We start from the raw sequence: 17,391 nt of genomic DNA on the forward strand, positions 1-17,391 counted from the left end.
TTTTTTCTATTTGTCATGCATTGTCTAGTAGTTCTCTACGTTTTAAACAGAAGGGTATGGCGATATTTGATGCAATGATTGTGGTACTTATAGTCCTACGAGGTGGCAGCACAGGTATTACAGCTCCTGGTAACTCACACGCTCTAACCCAATATGACGCAACTTAATGTCCTCACCTGGAATGTCCGGGGGATAAACGATAGAGTTAAACGCTCCTTAGTTCTCAAAATGGTTAAGCAATACGGCTCGGACATTACCTGCCTGGTCGAGACCCACCTGGAGGGCAATAGATTAATGTCCCTACGCAGACCCTGGGTGGGCTGGGCATATCATGCCTCCCACACTACTCACTCTAGGGGGGTCTCGATAATGATTAATAAATCGGTACAATTTGTATTGCTTGCTGTTAAGACGGACCCACTGGGTAGATACGTCTTCCTACATTGTAGGTTGTATTCCCAGCCCTTCTTTATACTGGCGGTATATATTCCCCCTCCCTTCAATTATGATGTCCTAAAACACGCGGCCACTTATGTGGCTCAATCCCCCGACACACCAGTCATATGCCTCGGGGATTTTAATAAGCTAATGAATCACGCTCTGGACAAGTGGTGGCCTCCTGGCTCAGCACCCACTGATGATCGTCCCACGGGTTTTGCAAATTATGTAGACTCAATTGGTTTAAAGGATGCCTGGCGACAGAGGCACCCGGCTGATACTCAGTACTCCTGCTTCTCTAAGACCCACCACTCCTTTTCACGTATCGATCTGGCCCTGGTCTCTCCCTCGCTACTGCCTAGACTCCAAACCGTCTGTTACAAATCAAGGGGTATCTCAGACCACTCTCCCCTACTGCTGGCAGTGGATATGGAGTGTCAGAGGGGTCAGTCCTTTTGGAAATTACACCCTTCATGGTTACTGCAATTTGGTGACTCCTCGGGTCTACAGGCTTTATGGGATGGATATTTTGGTGATAACATAGGTACGGCCTCCACCCCGGTAGTATGGGATGCATTCAAGGCATATCTGAGGGGCACTCTCATATCTAAAATTGCTTCTATTAAACGAACACACAGGGCTAGGGGAACGGAATTGGAGGATGAGTGTCGGCAAACAGAGATTTTACACCTGGAGGATGGCTCGGAGGAGTCCGGGGCGAGGTGGGAGTTGGCGCGGGCTGCCTGGGTTTCCCACTTGGAGGAACGCAACGCTCGCAACCTGTTATTTAAGTCCCATAAACTATACTTGAACGCTGATAAGACAGGCAGTCTGCTGGCCCACCTGGTGCATTCAGATCGCCCAACTAATTCTGTGGCCCAGATATATGGCACTGATGGGGTACTGAGGACATCCACTAGGGAAATAGCAGATGTGTTTCTTACATTTTACCAGGAGCTTTACCGCTCACGCCTGGGATGCACACAGGGAGAACTCTCTGACTATCTAGACCACATTGACTTACCTGTACTGTCTGAGGTGGCTAGGTCTTCCCTTGAAGCACCTGTCACAATTGCCGAGATAGAAACTGCAATCAGGTCCTTTCCCGGGGGGAAGGCCCCGGGCATAGACGGGGTTCCAGTTGAGCTGTACAGATCGAACCTGGATTTGTTCGCCCCCAAACTATTGAATCTATTTAATGGCCTCCTCGAGCTTAATGTCCTACCGGACTCTATGTCCGAGGCCATCATAGTGGTCATACCCAAACCTAAGAAAGACCCCAACTACCCTGACTCATACAGACCTATCTCCTTAATCACCACTGACGTTAAGATCTTAGCGAAGGTCCTGGCTATTCAACTGAACGCTGTGATACTGTCCATTATCCACCCGGACCAAACTGGCTTTATGCCAGGGTTGTCAACCAGTACGAATCTAAGGCGGCTGTTTACACATATCCAGGCTACTCATATGGAGGAGACTCACTCTGCCATTGTGTCGTTCGACGCCAATAAGGCCTTCGACTCTGTCGAGTGGCCTTATCTGTGGCAGGTAATGCGACGTATGGGCTTTGGCCCACAATACTTAAAATGGGTGCAGCTACTATACCTCCATCCGGTGGCCAGGGTCTCTGTCAACAACCATGTCTCGCTCCCTTTTGCTCTGGGAAGGGGTGCTAGACAGGGGTGCCCCCTCTCCCCTGGGCTCTTTGCGGTGGCTATTGAACCGCTGGCCTGTATTCTTAGAAATCACCAGGACATTGTTGGGCTCCAGGTGGGTCAGAGAACAGACACAGTGGCACTCTACGCTGACGATTTACTCCTATTCCTAAAGGACTATAGACTCTCTATGCCTATTGCGCTGCAGTTAATGGAGGAGTTTGGTGGCTTCTCTGGACTCACTGTGAATTGGTCTAAATCCTCCATAATGCCCTTGCGTGGTCCCCCACCATTGGCTTCTGACACCCCCCTCCCACTTAGTTGGGTATCCCAATTTAAATATCTGGGGATAACAATAACTAATGACAGTCGGGACTTCCTTCCCGGGAACCTACATCCACTGTTATCCGTTGTCAAAGACAAATTGTCAGTGTGGACCAAATTACCCCTAAATGTCATTGGCAGGGTTAATCTAATAAAAATGATTCTACAGCCCAAAATACTATATGTTCTAAACCAGTCCCCGGTGTATGTGCCGGCCTCGTTCTTTAGGCATTTAAACAGCTTGCTATCTTCACTGATATGGGCGAACAAGCGTCCCAGAATCAGTGTCAGCACCCTTACTAGACCACGGGCAGATGGGGGTTTGGCTCTACCGCAGTTCAGATTATACTATTATGCTAGCCAACTCTCACATCTCAGGCATTGGCTACAAGATACTGACCAGGCTCCGCTCCCGACTGCATTCATACACCAAATGTATCCCGATACCTCACCCTTGCAGTTGCTCCTAGGCGGGAAGATTCCTGGGGGGGCCCCCCCACTGGTGGTGCAAGCCATTAGGATATGGCAGGAGACCCAATCCCTGATGGGTTATACGGCTATAGATCCTGAGGCTCCCCTCTGGCACTCCACTAGGTTATCCGAACTTGCTTGTTTGTCGGGCAGGAGTCTATGGTCGGCTGGGGGAGTGGTGACGATTGGACAGATATATGAGGCAGCTGTGCTAAAATCCTTTCAACAGCTAAAGGAGGAGTACGGACTATCCCAGGTGTATTTCTTCAGGTACCTGCAGCTACGGCACGCCCTAAACACTCAGTTCAGCGGCGTTCCCCCGGTCCTGTTACCCTCCCCGGCGAAAATATTCCTGACTAACTTGGGACAGGTTAAAACTATCTCCCTAGCTTACTCTTTTTTGCTATCCTTTCTGCACAGGGATTCACTGCCCGCCCTAAGAGCTAGGTGGGAGGCTGATGTGGGTGGTTTTGAGGAGGAGGAGTGGGAGGAGGCCCTGGCATCACCGGGACGCGCCACGGTCTCCGCAAGATTCCAACAAGTCCAGCTATTTATTCTACATAGAACATACTTAACACCGTGTACTATGGTTAAATTTGGTGGACGAGCCTCTCCGGACTGCCCAAAGTGTAACTCCCCACAGGGAAACCTCTGGCATCTCCTCTGGGACTGCCCCCTGATTAGCGCTTTCTGGGTGGCGGTCAAATCGACAATATCGTCGACTGGGATTCCTGAGCGAGTCCTGACGCCTAAACTGTGTATATTGGGAAGCAAGGAAAATGCCCCTCTGAATAATTCAGAGGGACAATATGTGATTAACCTATGCTCCCTAGCTAAAGTCGTCGTAGCTTGGCATTGGATGGCTAGCTCGGGACCTCCGCTGGCGGAGTGGAGGGCTTTAGTCAACACCACTGTACAACATGAAAAATATGTCTATATGTCTCGTGGTACCTTGCCTAAATTTGAAAAGATCTGGGGTAGGTGGCTGGAGTCTCCGCACTCCTCGCACCCTTGACGCTGCGGTATTGGATGACGATTTTATATATGGATACTGATAGCCACAATGTAAATACGATAACTGTTCAACCTAAGATATTGCATAGATACGTCTCCCTAAGTGGGATGGAACTTCCAACTACACGCACCAATGCATGACTAATGCTCTCTTTCTCTCTCTCTTGTTTCCCTCTCTTTTCTCTTCTGTACTCTAATATATAATTCAGAAAATTGAAATACTTCTAATCAGCTAGAACAAAGCAGGGACACCACTATTCTTTACTAAATTGATACTTTATTTCACTTTAAATACATATGTAACTTGACTACACTATATGAAAACACATTGTATAGTCTGGCATGTACTATTGGACTTCAAGTGACTTCTATATATGTACATTGTTTGAGTTAATGTCCTGCTTTGTACGTATGTCCTGTACAATAAAAATACTTTATTTAAAAAAAAAAGAGGCTCAACACTGTTTAGCTGCCAAAAGCAGTTGGAATTGGGCCGAAACAGTGTGGTAAGGTTTTAGGTGATGGCTATTGTGTCTGTTTGACCTCTCCCAAATGTCTGTATTGGCAATAAAAATAAAAAGTTTCCAATTTAAATAGCAAGAGAATAAAAACAATTTGCCAGTAATGGGAAAAAACCTACAGCACCTGGTGTTCCCATGTGGTCTCCCACCCAAGTACTAACCAGGCCCATCACTGCTTAGCTTCCAAGATCAGACGAGATTAGGCTTATTCAATGTGGTATGGCTGTAGGTAAGATACAGGCACTTTTTTACCCTCTTCTACTTCTATAACCAGGTAAGCTAATCAAAAAGTTTTCTAACTGTTTTGGCTTACTGAAAAAAATCATGTGTTGATAATGTAAAAAGACCTACACGACATGATATAAGCATGTGGTCTCAAATTAAACTACTAAAGAGGCTCAACACTGTTTAGCTGCCAAAAGCAGTTGGAATTGGGATTAAACAGTGTGGTAAGTTTTTAGGTGATGGCTATTGTGTCTGTTTGACCTCTCCCAAATGTCTGTATTGGCAATAAAAAGAAAAAGTTTCCAATTTAAATAGCTAGAGAATAAAAACAATTTGCCAGTAATGTGAAAAAACCTACAGCACCTGGTGTTCCCATGTGGTCTCCCACCCAAGTACTAACCAGGCCCATCACTGCTTAGCTTCCAAGATCAGACGAGATTGGGCGTATCCAATGTGGTATGGCTGTAGGTGAGATACAAGCACTTTTTTGCACTCTTCTACTTCTATAACCAGGTAAGCTAATAAAAAGGTTTCCTAACTGTTTTGGCTTACTGAAAAAAATCATGTGTTGATAATGTAAAAAGACCTACAGGACATGATATAAGCATGTGGTCTCAAATTAAACTACTAAAGAGGCTCAACACTGTTTAGCTGCCAAAAGCAGTTGGGATTGGGCCTAAACAGTTTGGTAAGTTTTTAGGTGATGGCTATTGTGTCTGTTTGACCTCTTCCAAATGTCTGTACTGGCAATAAAAAAAAAAAAGTTTCCAATTTAAATAGCAAGAGAATAAAAACAATTTGCCAGTAATGGGAAAAAACCTACAGCACCTGGTGTTTCCATGTGGTCTCCCACCCAAGTACTAACCAGACCCAACACTGCTTAGCTTCCAAGATCAGACAAGATTGGGCGTATCCAATGTGTTATGGCTGCTGGTGAGATACAGGCACTTTTTTGCACTCTTCTACTTCTATAACCAGGTAAGCTAATAAAAAAGTTTCAGAACTGTTTTGGCTTACTGAAAAAAATCATGTGTTGATAATGTAAAAAGACCTACAGGACATGATATAAGCAGGTGGTCTCAAATTAAACTACTAAAGATGCTCAACACTGTTTAGCTGCCAAAAGCAGTTGGGATTGGGCCTAAACAGTGTGGTAAGTTTTTAGGTGATGGCTATTGTGTCTGTTTGACCTCTTCCAAATGTCTGTACTGGCAATAAAAAAAAGTTTCCAATTTAAATAGCTAGAGAATAAAAACAATTTGCCAGTAATGGGAAAAAACCTACAGCAACTGGTGTTCCCATGTGGTCTCCCACCCAAGTACTAACCAGACCCAACACTGCTTAGCTTCCAAGATCAGACGAGATTGGGCGTATCCAATGTGGTATGGCTGTTGATGAGATACCGGCACTTTTTTGCCCTCTTCTACTTCTATAACCAGGTAAGCTAATAAAAAAGTTTCCTAACTGTATTGGCTTAATGAAAAAAAATCATGTGTTGGTAATGTAAAAAGACCTACAGGACATGATTTTAGCAGGTGGTCTCAAATTAAACTACTAAAGAGGCTCAACACTATTTAGCTGCCAAAAGCAGTTGGAATTGGGCCGAAACGTTGTGTTAAGTCTTTAGGTGATGGCTATTGTGTCTGTTTGACCTCTCCCAAATGTCTGTATTGGCAATAAAAAGAAAAAGTTTCCAATTTAAATAGCTAGAGAATAAAAACAATTTGCCAGTAATGGGAAAACCCTACAGCACCTGGTGTTCCCATGTGGTCACCCACCCAAGTACTAACCAGGCCCATCACTGCTTAGCTTCCAAGATCAGACGAGATTGGGCGTATCCAATGTGGTATGACTGTAGGTGAGATACAGGCACTTTTTTGCACTCTTCTACTTCTATAACCAGGTAAGCTAATAAAAAAGTTTCCTAACTGTTTTGGCTTACTGAAAAAAATCATGTGTTGATAATGTAAAAAGACCTACAGGACATGATATAAGCAGGTGGTCTCAAATTAAACTACTAAAGATGCTCAACACTGTTTAGCTGCCAAAAGCAGTTGGGATTGGGCCTAAACAGTGTGGTAAGTTTTTAGGTGATGGCTATTGTGTCTGTTTGACCTCTTCCAAATGTCTGTACTGGCAATAAAAAAAAGTTTCCAATTTAAATAGCTAGAGAATAAAAACAATTTGCAAGTAATGGGAAAAAACCTACCGCACCTGGTGTTCCCATGTGGTCACCCACCCAAGTACTAAACAGGCCCATCACTGCTTAGCTTCCAAGATCAGACGAGAGTGGGCGTATCCAATGTGGTATGGCTGTAGGTGAGATAAAGCCACTTTTTTTGCACTCTTCTACTTCTATAACCAGGTAAGCTAATAAAAAAGTTTCCTAACTGTATTGGCTTACTGAAAAAAATCATGTGTTGGTAATGTAAAAAGACCTACAGGACATGATATTAGCAGGTGGTCTCAAATTAAACTACTAAAGAGGCTCAACACTGTTTAGCTGCCAAAAGCAGTTGGAATTGGGCCTAAACAGTGTGGTAAGTCTTTAGATGATGGCTATTGTGTCTGTTTGACCTCTCCCAAATGTCTGTATTGGCAATAAAAATAAAAAGTTTCCAATTTAAATAGCAAGAGAATAAAAACAATTTGCCAGTAATGGGAAAAAACCTACAGCACCTGGTGTTACCATGTGGTCTCCCACCCAAGTACTAACCAGGCCCATCACTGCTTAGCTTCCAAGATCAGGCTTATTCAATGTGGTATGGCTGTAGGTAAGATACAGGCACTTTTTTACCCTCTTCTACTTCTATAACCAGGTAAGCTAATCAAAAAGTTTTTTAACTGTTTTGGCTTACTGAAAAAAATCATGTGTTGATAATGTAAAAAGACCTACAGGACATGATATAAGCATGTGGTCTCAAATTAAACTACTAAAGAGGCTCAACACTGTTTAGCTGCCAAAAGCAGTTGGAATTGGGCCTAAACAGTGTGGTAAGTTTTTAGGTGATGGCTATTGTGTCTGTTTGACCTCTCCCAAATGTCTGTATTGGCAATAAAAAGAAAAAGTTTCCAATTTAAATAGCTAGAGAATAAAAACAATTTGTCAGTAATGGGAAAAAACCTACAGCACCTGGTGTTCCCATGTGGTCTCCCACCCAAGTACTAACCAGGCCAATCACTGCTTAGCTTCCAAGATCAGATGAGATTGGGCGTATCCAATGTGGTATGGCTGTAGGTGAGATACAGACCCTTTTTTGCCCTGTTCTACTTCTATAACCAGGTAAGTTAATAAAAAAGTTTCCTAACTGTATTGGCTTACTGAAAAAAATCATGTGTTGGTAATGTAAAAAGACCTAAAGGACATGATATTAGCAGGTGGTCTCAAATTAAACTACTAAAGAGGCTCAACACTGTTTAGCTGTCAAAAGCAGTTGGAATTGGGCCAAAACAGTGTGGTAAGTCTTTAGATGATGGCTATTGTGTCTGTTTGACCTCTCCCAAATGTCTGTATTGGCAATAAAAATAAAAAGTTTGCAATTTAAAAAGCAAGAGAATAAAAACAATTTGCCAGTAATGGGAAAAAATCTACAGCACCTGGTGTTTCCATGTGGTCTCCCACCCAAGTACTAACCAGACCCAACACTGCTTAGCTTCCAAGATCAGACAAGATTGGGCGTATCCAATGTGGTATGGCTGTAGGTGAGATACAGGCACTTTTTTGCACTCTTCTACTTCTATAACCAGGTAAGCTAATAAAAAAGTTTCCTAACTGTTTTGGCTTACTGAAAAAAATCATGTGTTGGTAATGTAAAAAGACCTACAGGACATGATATTAGCAGGTGGTCTCAAATTAAACTACTAAAGAGGCTCAACACTGTTTAGCTGCCAAAAGCAGTTGGAATTGGGCCGAAACGTTGTGGTAAGTCTTTAGGTTATGGCTATTGTGTCTCTTTGACCTCTCCCAAATGTCTGTATTGGCAATAAAAAGAAAAAGTTTCCAATTTAAATAGCTAGAGAATAAAAACAATTTGCCAGTAATGGGAAATCCCTACAGCACCTGGGGTTCCCATGTGGTCACCCACCCAAGTACTAACCAGGCCCATCACTGCTTAGCTTCCAAGATCAGACGAGATTGGGCGTATCCAATGTGGTATGGCTGTTGTTGAGATACAGGCACTTTTTTGCACTCTTCTACTTCTATAACCAGGTAAGCTAATAAAAAAGTTTCCTAACTGTTTTGGCTTACTGAAAAAAATCATGTGTTGGTAATGTAAAAAGACCTACAGGACATGATATAAGCAGGTGGTCTCAAATTAAACTACTAAAGAGGCTCAACACTGTTTAGCTGCCAAAAGCAGTTGGAATTGGGCCTAAACAGTGTGGTAAGTTTTTAGGTGATGGCTATTGTGTCTGTTTGACCTCTTCCAAATGTCTGTACTGGCAATAAAAAAAAGTTTCCAATTTAAATAGCTAGAGAATAAAAACAATTTGCCAGTAATGGGAAAAAACCTACAGCAACTGGTGTTCCCATGTGGTCTCCCACCCAAGTACTTACCAGACCCAACACTGCTTAGCTTCCAAGATCAGACGAGATTGGGCGTATCCAATGTGGTATGGCTGTTGGTGAGATACCGGCACTTTTTTGCCGTCTTCTACTTCTATAACCAGGTAAGCTAATAAAAAAGTTTCCTAACTGTATTGGCTTACTGAAAAAAATCATGTGTTGGTAATGTAAAAAGACCTACAGGACATGATATTAGCAGGTGGTCTCAAATTAAACTACTAAAGAGGCTCAACACTGTTTAGCTGCCAAAAGCAGTTGGAATTGGGATTAAACAGTGTGGTAAGTTTTTAGGTGATGGCTATTGTGTCTGTTTGACCTCTCCCAAATGTCTGTATTGGCAATAAAAAGAAAAAGTTTCCAATTTAAATAGCTAGAGAATAAAAACAATTTGCCAGTAATGTGAAAAAACCTACAGCACCTGGTGTTCCCATGTGGTCTCCCACCCAAGTACTAAACAGGCCCATCACTGCTTAGCTTCCAAGATCAGACGAGATTGGGCGTATCCAATGTGGTATGGCTGTAGGTGAGATACAAGCACTTTTTTGCACTCTTCTACTATAACCAGGTAAGCTAATAAAAAGGTTTCCTAACTGTTTTGGCTTACTGAAAAAAATCATGTGTTGATAATGTAAAAAGACCTACAGGACATGATATAAGCATGTGGTCTCAAATTAAACTACTAAAGAGGCTCAACACTGTTTAGCTGCCAAAAGCAGTTGGAATTGGGCCGAAACGTTGTGGTAAGTCTTTAGGTTATGGCTATTGTGTCTCTTTGACCTCTCCCAAATGTCTGTATTGGCAATAAAAAGAAAAAGTTTCCAATTTAAATAGCTAGAGAATAAAAACAATTTGCCAGTAATGGGAAATCCCTACAGCACCTGGGGTTCCCATGTGGTCACCCACCCAAGTACTAACCAGGCCCATCACTGCTTAGCTTCCAAGATCAGACGAGATTGGGCGTATCCAATGTGGTATGGCTGTTGTTGAGATACAGGCACTTTTTTGCACTCTTCTACTTCTATAACCAGGTAAGCTAATAAAAAAGTTTCCTAACTGTTTTGGCTTACTGAAAAAAATCATGTGTTGGTAATGTAAAAAGACCTACAGGACATGATATAAGCAGGTGGTCTCAAATTAAACTACTAAAGAGGCTCAACACTGTTTAGCTGCCAAAAGCAGTTGGAATTGGGCCTAAACAGTGTGGTAAGTTTTTAGGTGATGGCTATTGTGTCTGTTTGACCTCTTCCAAATGTCTGTACTGGCAATAAAAAAAAGTTTCCAATTTAAATAGCTAGAGAATAAAAACAATTTGCCAGTAATGGGAAAAAACCTACAGCAACTGGTGTTCCCATGTGGTCTCCCACCCAAGTACTTACCAGACCCAACACTGCTTAGCTTCCAAGATCAGACGAGATTGGGCGTATCCAATGTGGTATGGCTGTTGGTGAGATACCGGCACTTTTTTGCCGTCTTCTACTTCTATAACCAGGTAAGCTAATAAAAAAGTTTCCTAACTGTATTGGCTTACTGAAAAAAATCATGTGTTGGTAATGTAAAAAGACCTACAGGACATGATATTAGCAGGTGGTCTCAAATTAAACTACTAAAGAGGCTCAACACTGTTTAGCTGCCAAAAGCAGTTGGAATTGGGATTAAACAGTGTGGTAAGTTTTTAGGTGATGGCTATTGTGTCTGTTTGACCTCTCCCAAATGTCTGTATTGGCAATAAAAAGAAAAAGTTTCCAATTTAAATAGCTAGAGAATAAAAACAATTTGCCAGTAATGTGAAAAAACCTACAGCACCTGGTGTTCCCATGTGGTCTCCCACCCAAGTACTAAACAGGCCCATCACTGCTTAGCTTCCAAGATCAGACGAGATTGGGCGTATCCAATGTGGTATGGCTGTAGGTGAGATACAAGCACTTTTTTGCACTCTTCTACTATAACCAGGTAAGCTAATAAAAAGGTTTCCTAACTGTTTTGGCTTACTGAAAAAAATCATGTGTTGATAATGTAAAAAGACCTACAGGACATGATATAAGCATGTGGTCTCAAATTAAACTACTAAAGAGGCTCAACACTGTTTAGCTGCCAAAAGCAGTTGGAATTGGGCCGAAACAGTGTGGTAAGTTTTTAGGTGATGGCTATTGTGTCTGTTTGACCTCTCCCAAATGTCTGTATTGGCAATAAAAATAAAAAGTTTCCAATTTAAATAGCAAGAGAATAAAAACAATTTGCCAGTAATGGGAAAAAACCTACAGCACCTGGTGTTCCCATGTGGTCTCCCACCCAAGTACTAACCAGGCCCATCACTGCTTAGCTTCCAAGATCAGGCTTATTCAATGTGGTATGGCTGTAGGTAAGATACAAGCACTTTTTTACCCTCTTCTACTTCTATAACCAGGTAAGCTAATCAAAAAGTTTTCTAACTGTTTTGGCTTACTGAAAAAAATCATGTGTTGATAATGTAAAAAGACCAACAGGACATGATATAATCATGTGGTCTCAAATTAAACTACTAAAGAGGCTCAACACTGTTTAGCTGCCAAAAGCAGTTGGAATTGGGATTAAACAGTGTAATAAGTTTTTAGGTGATGGCTATTGTGTCTGTTTGACCTCTCCCAAATGTCTGTATTGGCAATAAAAAGAAAAAGTCTCCAATTTAAATAGCTAGAGAATAAAAACAGTTTGCCAGTAATGTGAAAAAACCTACAGCACCTGGTGTTCCCATGTGGTCTCCCACCCAAGTACTAACCAGGCCCATCACTGCTTAGCTTCCAAGATCAGACGAGATTGGGCGTATCCAATGTGGTATGGCTGTAGATGAGATACAAGCACTTTTTTGCACTCTTCTACTTCTATAACCAGGTAAGCTAATAAAAAGGTTTCCGAACTGTTTTGGCTTACTGAAAAAAATCATGTGTTGATAATGTAAAAAGACCTACAGGACATGATATAAGCATGTGGTCTCAAATTAAACTACTAAAGAGGCTCAACACTGTTTAGCTGCCAAAAGCAGTTGGGATTGGGCCTAAACAGTTTGGTAAGTTTTTAGGTGATGGCTATTGTGTCTGTTTGACCTCTTCCAAATGTCTGTACTGGCAATAAAAAAAAAAAGTTTCCAATTTAAATAGCTAGAGAATAAAAACAATTTGCCAGTAATGGGAAAAAACCTACAGCACCTGGTGTTCCCATGTGGTCTCCCACCCAAGTACTAACCAGGCCCAACACTGCTTAGCTTCCAAGATCAGACGAGATTGGGCGTATCCAATGTGGTATGGCTGTAGGTGAGATATAGGCTCTTTTTTGCCCTCTTCTACTTCTATAACCAGGTAAGTTAATAAAAAAGTTTCCTAACTGTATTGACTTGCTGAAAAAAATCATGTGTTGGTAATGTAAAAAGACCTAAAGGACATGATATTAGCAGGTGGTCTCAAATTAAACTACTAAAGAGGCTCAACACTGTTTAGCTGCCAAAAGCAGTTGGAATTGGGCCGAAACAGTGTGGTAAGTCTTTAGATGATGGCTATTGTGTCTGTTTGACCTCTCCCAAATGTCTGTATTGGCAATAAAAATAAAAAGTTTCCAATTGAAATAGCAAGAGAATAAAAACAATTTGCCAGTAATGGGAAAAAACCTACAGCACCTGGTTTTTCCATGTGGTCTCCCACCCAAGTACTAACCAGACCCAACACTGCTTAGCTTCCAAGATCAGACAAGATTGGGCGTATCCAATGTGGTATGGCTGTTGGTGAGATACCGGCACTTTTTTGCCCTCTTCTACTTCTATAACCAGGTAAGCTAATAAAAAAGTTTCCTAACTGTATTGGCTTACTGAAAAAAATCATGTGTTGGTAATGTAAAAAGACCTAAAGGACATGATATTAGCAGGTGGTCTCAAATTAAACTACTAAAGAGGCTCAACACTGTTTAGCTGTCAAAAGCAGTTGGAATTGGGCCAAAACAGTGTGGTAAGTCTTTAGATGATGGCTATTGTGTCTGTTTGACCTCTCCCAAATGTCTGTATTGGCAATAAAAATAAAAAGTTTGCAATTTAAAAAGCAAGAGAATAAAAACAATTTGCCAGTTATGGGAAAAAATCTACAGCACCTGGTGTTTCCATGTGGTCTCCCACCCAAGTACTAACCAGACCCAACACTGCATAGCTTCCAAGATCAGACAAGATTGGGCGTATCCAATGTGGTATGGCTGTAGGTGAGATACAGGCACTTTTTTGCACTCTTCTACTTCTATAACCAGGTAAGCTAATAAAAAAGTTTCCTAACTGTTTTGGCTTACTGAAAAAAATCATGTGTTGGTAATGTAAAAAGACCTACAGGACATGATATTAGCAGGTGGTCTCAAATTAAACTACTAAAGAGGCTCAACACTGTTTAGCTGCCAAAAGCAGTTGGAATTGGGCCGAAACGTTGTGGTAAGTCTTTAGGTTATGGCTATTGTGTCTCTTTGACCTCTCCCAAATGTCTGTATTGGCAATAAAAAGAAAAAGTTTCCAATTTAAATAGCTAGAGAATAAAAACAATTTGCCAGTAATGGGAAATCCCTACAGCACCTGGTGTTCCCATGTGGTCACCCACCCAAGTACTAACCAGGCCCATCACTGCTTAGCTTCCAAGATCAGACGAGATTGGGCGTATCCAATGTGGTATGGCTGTTGTTGAGATACAGGCACTTTTTTGCACTCTTCTACTTCTATAACCAGGTAAGCTAATAAAAAAGTTTCCTAACTGTTTTGGCTTACTGAAAAAAATCATGTGTTGGTAATGTAAAAAGACCTACAGGACATGATATAAGCAGGTGGTCTCAAATTAAACTACTAAAGAGGCTCAACACTGTTTAGCTGCCAAAAGCAGTTGGAATTGGGCCTAAACAGTGTGGTAAGTTTTTAGGTGATGGCTATTGTGTCTGTTTGACCTCTTCCAAATGTCTGTACTGGCAATAAAAAAAAGTTTCCAATTTAAATAGCTAGAGAATAAAAACAATTTGCCAGTAATAGGAAAAAACCTACAGCAACTGGTGTTCCCATGTGGTCTCCCACCCAAGTACTTACCAGACCCAACACTGCTTAGCTTCCAAGATCAGACGAGATTGGGCGTATCCAATGTGGTATGGCTGTTGGTGAGATACCGGCACTTTTTTGCCGTCTTCTACTTCTATAACCAGGTAAGCTAATAAAAAAGTTTCCTAACTGTATTGGCTTACTGAAAAAAATCATGTGTTGGTAATGTAAAAAGACCTACAGGACATGATATTAGCAGGTGGTCTCAAATTAAACTACTAAAGAGGCTCAACACTGTTTAGCTGCCAAAAGCAGTTGGAATTGGGATTAAACAGTGTGGTAAGTTTTTAGGTGATGGCTATTGTGTCTGTTTGACCTCTCCCAAATGTCTGTATTGGCAATAAAAAGAAAAAGTTTCCAATTTAAATAGCTAGAGAATAAAAACAATTTGCCAGTAATGTGAAAAAACCTACAGCACCTGGTGTTCCCATGTGGTCTCCCACCCAAGTACTAAACAGGCCCATCACTGCTTAGCTTCCAAGATCAGACGAGATTGGGCGTATCCAATGTGGTATGGCTGTAGGTGAGATACAAGCACTTTTTTGCACTCTTCTACTATAACCAGGTAAGCTAATAAAAAGGTTTCCTAACTGTTTTGGCTTACTGAAAAAAATCATGTGTTGATAATGTAAAAAGACCTACAGGACATGATATAAGCATGTGGTCTCAAATTAAACTACTAAAGAGGCTCAACACTGTTTAGCTGCCAAAAGCAGTTGGAATTGGGCCGAAACAGTGTGGTAAGTTTTTAGGTGATGGCTATTGTGTCTGTTTGACCTCTCCCAAATGTCTGTATTGGCAATAAAAATAAAAAGTTTCCAAATTAAATAGCAAGAGAATAAAAACAATTTGCCAGTAATGGGAAAAAACCTACAGCACCTGGTGTTCCCATGTGGTCTCCCACCCAAGTACTAACCAGGCCCATCACTGCTTAGCTTCCAAGATCAGACGAGATTAGGCTTATTCAATGTGGTATGGCTGTAGGTAAGATACAAGCACTTTTTTACCCTCTTCTACTTCTATAACCAGGTAAGCTAATCAAAAAGTTTTCTTACTGTTTTGGCTTACTGAAAAAAATCATGTGTTGATAATGTAAAAAGACCAACAGGACATGATATAATCATGTGGTCTCAAATTAAACTACTAAAGAGGCTCAACACTGTTTAGCTGCCAAAAGCAGTTGGAATTGGGATTAAACAGTGTAATAAGTTTTTAGGTGATGGCTATTGTGTCTGTTTGACCTCTCCCAAATGTCTGTATTGGCAATAAAAAGAAAAAGTTTCCAATTTAAATAGCTAGAGAATAAAAACAGTTTGCCAGTAATGTGAAAAAACCTACAGCACCTGGTGTTCCCATGTGGTCTCCCACCCAAGTACTAACCAGGCCCATCACTGCTTAGCTTCCAAGATCAGACGAGATTGGGCGTATCCAATGTGGTATGGCTGTAGATGAGATACAAGCACTTTTTTGCACTCTTCTACTTCTATAACCAGGTAAGCTAATAAAAAGGTTTCCGAACTGTTTTGGCTTACTGAAAAAAATCATGTGTTGATAATGTAAAAAGACCTACAGGACATGATATAAGCATGTGGTCTCAAATTAAACTACTAAAGAGGCTCAACACTGTTTAGCTGCCAAAAGCAGTTGGGATTGGGCCTAAACAGTTTGGTAAGTTTTTAGGTGATGGCTATTGTGTCTGTTTGACCTCTTCCAAATGTCTGTACTGGCAATAAAAAAAAAAAGTTTCCAATTTAAATAGCTAGAGAATAAAAACAATTTGCCAGTAATGGGAAAAAACCTACAGCACCTGGTGTTCCCATGTGGTCTCCCACCCAAGTACTAACCAGGCCCAACACTGCTTAGCTTCCAAGATCAGACGAGATTGGGCGTATCCAATGTGGTATGGCTGTAGGTGAGATATAGGCTCTTTTTTGCCCTCTTCTACTTCTATAACCAGGTAAGTTAATAAAAAAGTTTCCTAACTGTATTGACTTACTGAAAAAAATCATGTGTTGGTAATGTAAAAAGACCTAAAGGACATGATATTAGCAGGTGGTCTCAAATTAAACTACTAAAGAGGCTCAACACTGTTTAGCTGCCAAAAGCAGTTGGAATTGGGCCGAAACAGTGTGGTAAGTCTTTAGATGATGGCTATTGTGTCTGTTTGACCTCTCCCAAATGTCTGTATTGGCAATAAAAATAAAAAGTTTCCAATTGAAATAGCAAGAGAATAAAAACAATTTGCCAGTAATGGGAAAAAACCTACAGCACCTGGTTTTTCCATGTGGTCTCCCACCCAAGTACTAACCAGACCCAACACTGCTTAGCTTCCAAGATCAGACAAGATTGGGCGTATCCAATGTGGTATGGCTGTTGGTGAGATACCGGCACTTTTTTGCCCTCTTCTACTTCTATAACCAGGTAAGCTAATAAAAAAGTTTCCTAACTGTATTGGCTTACTGAAAAAAATCATGTGTTGGTAATGTAAAAAGACCTACAGGACATGATATTAGCAGGTGGTCTCAAATTAAACTACTAAAGAGGCTCAACACTGTTTAGCTGCCAAAAGCAGTTGGAATTGGGCCGAAACGTTGTGGTAAGTCTTTAGGTGATGGCTATTGTGTCTCTTTGACCTCTCCCAAATGTCTGTATTGGCAATAAAAAGAAAAAGTTTCCAATTTAAATAGCTAGAGAATAAAAACAATTTGCCAGTAATGGGAAATCCCTACAGCATCTGGTGTTCCCATGTGGTCACCCACCCAAGTACTAACCAGGCCCATCACTGCTTAGCTTCCAAGGTAAGACAAGATTGGGCGTATCCAATGTGGTATGGCTGTTGGTGAGATACCGGCACTTTTTTGCCCTCTTCTACTTCTATAACCAGGTAAGCTAATCAAAAAGTTTTCTAACTGTTTTGGCTTACTGAAAAAAATCATGTGTTGATAATGTAAAAAGACCTACAGGACATGATATAAGCAGGTGGTCTCAAATTAAACTACTAAAGAGGCTCAACACTGTTTAGCTGCCAAAAGCAGTTGGAATTGGGATTAAACAGTGTGGTAAGTTTTTAGGTGATGGCTATTGTGTCTGTTT

At 41.3% G+C, this 17,391-nt stretch overlaps 22 non-coding genes and 6 pseudogenes across 22 annotated transcripts; all 28 read right to left on the bottom strand.

The window, feature by feature from the left end:
• Window positions 1–4,538: 4,538 nt before the first annotated feature.
• Window positions 4,539–4,657, bottom strand: LOC146051272 (5S ribosomal RNA). Its single transcript, XR_014466671.1, has one exon. It is a non-coding gene; the product is annotated as a 5S ribosomal RNA (ribosomal RNA).
• Window positions 4,658–5,002: 345 nt separating this feature from the next.
• On the bottom strand, window positions 5,003–5,121 carry LOC146050853 (5S ribosomal RNA). The gene has a single exon (XR_014466363.1). It is a non-coding gene; the product is annotated as a 5S ribosomal RNA (ribosomal RNA).
• A 346-nt stretch (window positions 5,122–5,467) lies between these two features.
• Window positions 5,468–5,586, bottom strand: LOC146050777 (5S ribosomal RNA; annotated as a pseudogene).
• A 342-nt stretch (window positions 5,587–5,928) lies between these two features.
• LOC146051296 (5S ribosomal RNA) lies at window positions 5,929–6,047 on the bottom strand. Its single transcript, XR_014466693.1, has one exon. It is a non-coding gene; the product is annotated as a 5S ribosomal RNA (ribosomal RNA).
• Window positions 6,048–6,392: 345 nt separating this feature from the next.
• LOC146051061 (5S ribosomal RNA) lies at window positions 6,393–6,511 on the bottom strand. Its single transcript, XR_014466480.1, has one exon. It is a non-coding gene; the product is annotated as a 5S ribosomal RNA (ribosomal RNA).
• Window positions 6,512–6,853: 342 nt separating this feature from the next.
• LOC146051435 (5S ribosomal RNA) lies at window positions 6,854–6,972 on the bottom strand. Its single transcript, XR_014466819.1, has one exon. It is a non-coding gene; the product is annotated as a 5S ribosomal RNA (ribosomal RNA).
• Window positions 6,973–7,318: 346 nt separating this feature from the next.
• LOC146050839 (5S ribosomal RNA) lies at window positions 7,319–7,427 on the bottom strand (annotated as a pseudogene).
• Window positions 7,428–7,772: 345 nt separating this feature from the next.
• On the bottom strand, window positions 7,773–7,891 carry LOC146051120 (5S ribosomal RNA). The gene has a single exon (XR_014466534.1). It is a non-coding gene; the product is annotated as a 5S ribosomal RNA (ribosomal RNA).
• A 345-nt stretch (window positions 7,892–8,236) lies between these two features.
• Window positions 8,237–8,355, bottom strand: LOC146051462 (5S ribosomal RNA; annotated as a pseudogene).
• A 344-nt stretch (window positions 8,356–8,699) lies between these two features.
• On the bottom strand, window positions 8,700–8,818 carry LOC146051358 (5S ribosomal RNA). Its single transcript, XR_014466749.1, has one exon. It is a non-coding gene; the product is annotated as a 5S ribosomal RNA (ribosomal RNA).
• A 342-nt stretch (window positions 8,819–9,160) lies between these two features.
• Window positions 9,161–9,279, bottom strand: LOC146051279 (5S ribosomal RNA). The gene has a single exon (XR_014466678.1). It is a non-coding gene; the product is annotated as a 5S ribosomal RNA (ribosomal RNA).
• A 345-nt stretch (window positions 9,280–9,624) lies between these two features.
• Window positions 9,625–9,743, bottom strand: LOC146051026 (5S ribosomal RNA). The gene has a single exon (XR_014466449.1). It is a non-coding gene; the product is annotated as a 5S ribosomal RNA (ribosomal RNA).
• Window positions 9,744–10,084: 341 nt separating this feature from the next.
• On the bottom strand, window positions 10,085–10,203 carry LOC146051361 (5S ribosomal RNA). Its single transcript, XR_014466751.1, has one exon. It is a non-coding gene; the product is annotated as a 5S ribosomal RNA (ribosomal RNA).
• Window positions 10,204–10,545: 342 nt separating this feature from the next.
• LOC146051280 (5S ribosomal RNA) lies at window positions 10,546–10,664 on the bottom strand. Its single transcript, XR_014466679.1, has one exon. It is a non-coding gene; the product is annotated as a 5S ribosomal RNA (ribosomal RNA).
• A 345-nt stretch (window positions 10,665–11,009) lies between these two features.
• Window positions 11,010–11,128, bottom strand: LOC146051029 (5S ribosomal RNA). The gene has a single exon (XR_014466451.1). It is a non-coding gene; the product is annotated as a 5S ribosomal RNA (ribosomal RNA).
• Window positions 11,129–11,470: 342 nt separating this feature from the next.
• On the bottom strand, window positions 11,471–11,579 carry LOC146050811 (5S ribosomal RNA; annotated as a pseudogene).
• Window positions 11,580–11,924: 345 nt separating this feature from the next.
• On the bottom strand, window positions 11,925–12,043 carry LOC146050991 (5S ribosomal RNA). Its single transcript, XR_014466418.1, has one exon. It is a non-coding gene; the product is annotated as a 5S ribosomal RNA (ribosomal RNA).
• A 345-nt stretch (window positions 12,044–12,388) lies between these two features.
• LOC146050785 (5S ribosomal RNA) lies at window positions 12,389–12,507 on the bottom strand. Its single transcript, XR_014466357.1, has one exon. It is a non-coding gene; the product is annotated as a 5S ribosomal RNA (ribosomal RNA).
• Window positions 12,508–12,852: 345 nt separating this feature from the next.
• LOC146051443 (5S ribosomal RNA) lies at window positions 12,853–12,971 on the bottom strand. Its single transcript, XR_014466826.1, has one exon. It is a non-coding gene; the product is annotated as a 5S ribosomal RNA (ribosomal RNA).
• A 345-nt stretch (window positions 12,972–13,316) lies between these two features.
• On the bottom strand, window positions 13,317–13,435 carry LOC146050767 (5S ribosomal RNA; annotated as a pseudogene).
• Window positions 13,436–13,779: 344 nt separating this feature from the next.
• On the bottom strand, window positions 13,780–13,898 carry LOC146051328 (5S ribosomal RNA). Its single transcript, XR_014466722.1, has one exon. It is a non-coding gene; the product is annotated as a 5S ribosomal RNA (ribosomal RNA).
• Window positions 13,899–14,240: 342 nt separating this feature from the next.
• Window positions 14,241–14,359, bottom strand: LOC146051282 (5S ribosomal RNA). Its single transcript, XR_014466680.1, has one exon. It is a non-coding gene; the product is annotated as a 5S ribosomal RNA (ribosomal RNA).
• Window positions 14,360–14,704: 345 nt separating this feature from the next.
• LOC146051030 (5S ribosomal RNA) lies at window positions 14,705–14,823 on the bottom strand. Its single transcript, XR_014466452.1, has one exon. It is a non-coding gene; the product is annotated as a 5S ribosomal RNA (ribosomal RNA).
• Window positions 14,824–15,165: 342 nt separating this feature from the next.
• Window positions 15,166–15,284, bottom strand: LOC146051274 (5S ribosomal RNA). The gene has a single exon (XR_014466673.1). It is a non-coding gene; the product is annotated as a 5S ribosomal RNA (ribosomal RNA).
• A 345-nt stretch (window positions 15,285–15,629) lies between these two features.
• LOC146050992 (5S ribosomal RNA) lies at window positions 15,630–15,748 on the bottom strand. The gene has a single exon (XR_014466419.1). It is a non-coding gene; the product is annotated as a 5S ribosomal RNA (ribosomal RNA).
• A 345-nt stretch (window positions 15,749–16,093) lies between these two features.
• On the bottom strand, window positions 16,094–16,212 carry LOC146050885 (5S ribosomal RNA). Its single transcript, XR_014466368.1, has one exon. It is a non-coding gene; the product is annotated as a 5S ribosomal RNA (ribosomal RNA).
• Window positions 16,213–16,557: 345 nt separating this feature from the next.
• Window positions 16,558–16,676, bottom strand: LOC146051444 (5S ribosomal RNA). Its single transcript, XR_014466827.1, has one exon. It is a non-coding gene; the product is annotated as a 5S ribosomal RNA (ribosomal RNA).
• Window positions 16,677–17,020: 344 nt separating this feature from the next.
• On the bottom strand, window positions 17,021–17,139 carry LOC146050798 (5S ribosomal RNA; annotated as a pseudogene).
• Window positions 17,140–17,391: the final 252 nt, after the last annotated feature.

This window comes from Crinia signifera, chromosome 12 (genome assembly GCF_055691185.1).
Source record: "Crinia signifera chromosome 12, ASM5569118v1, whole genome shotgun sequence".
Lineage (NCBI taxonomy): Eukaryota > Metazoa > Chordata > Amphibia > Anura > Myobatrachidae > Crinia > Crinia signifera.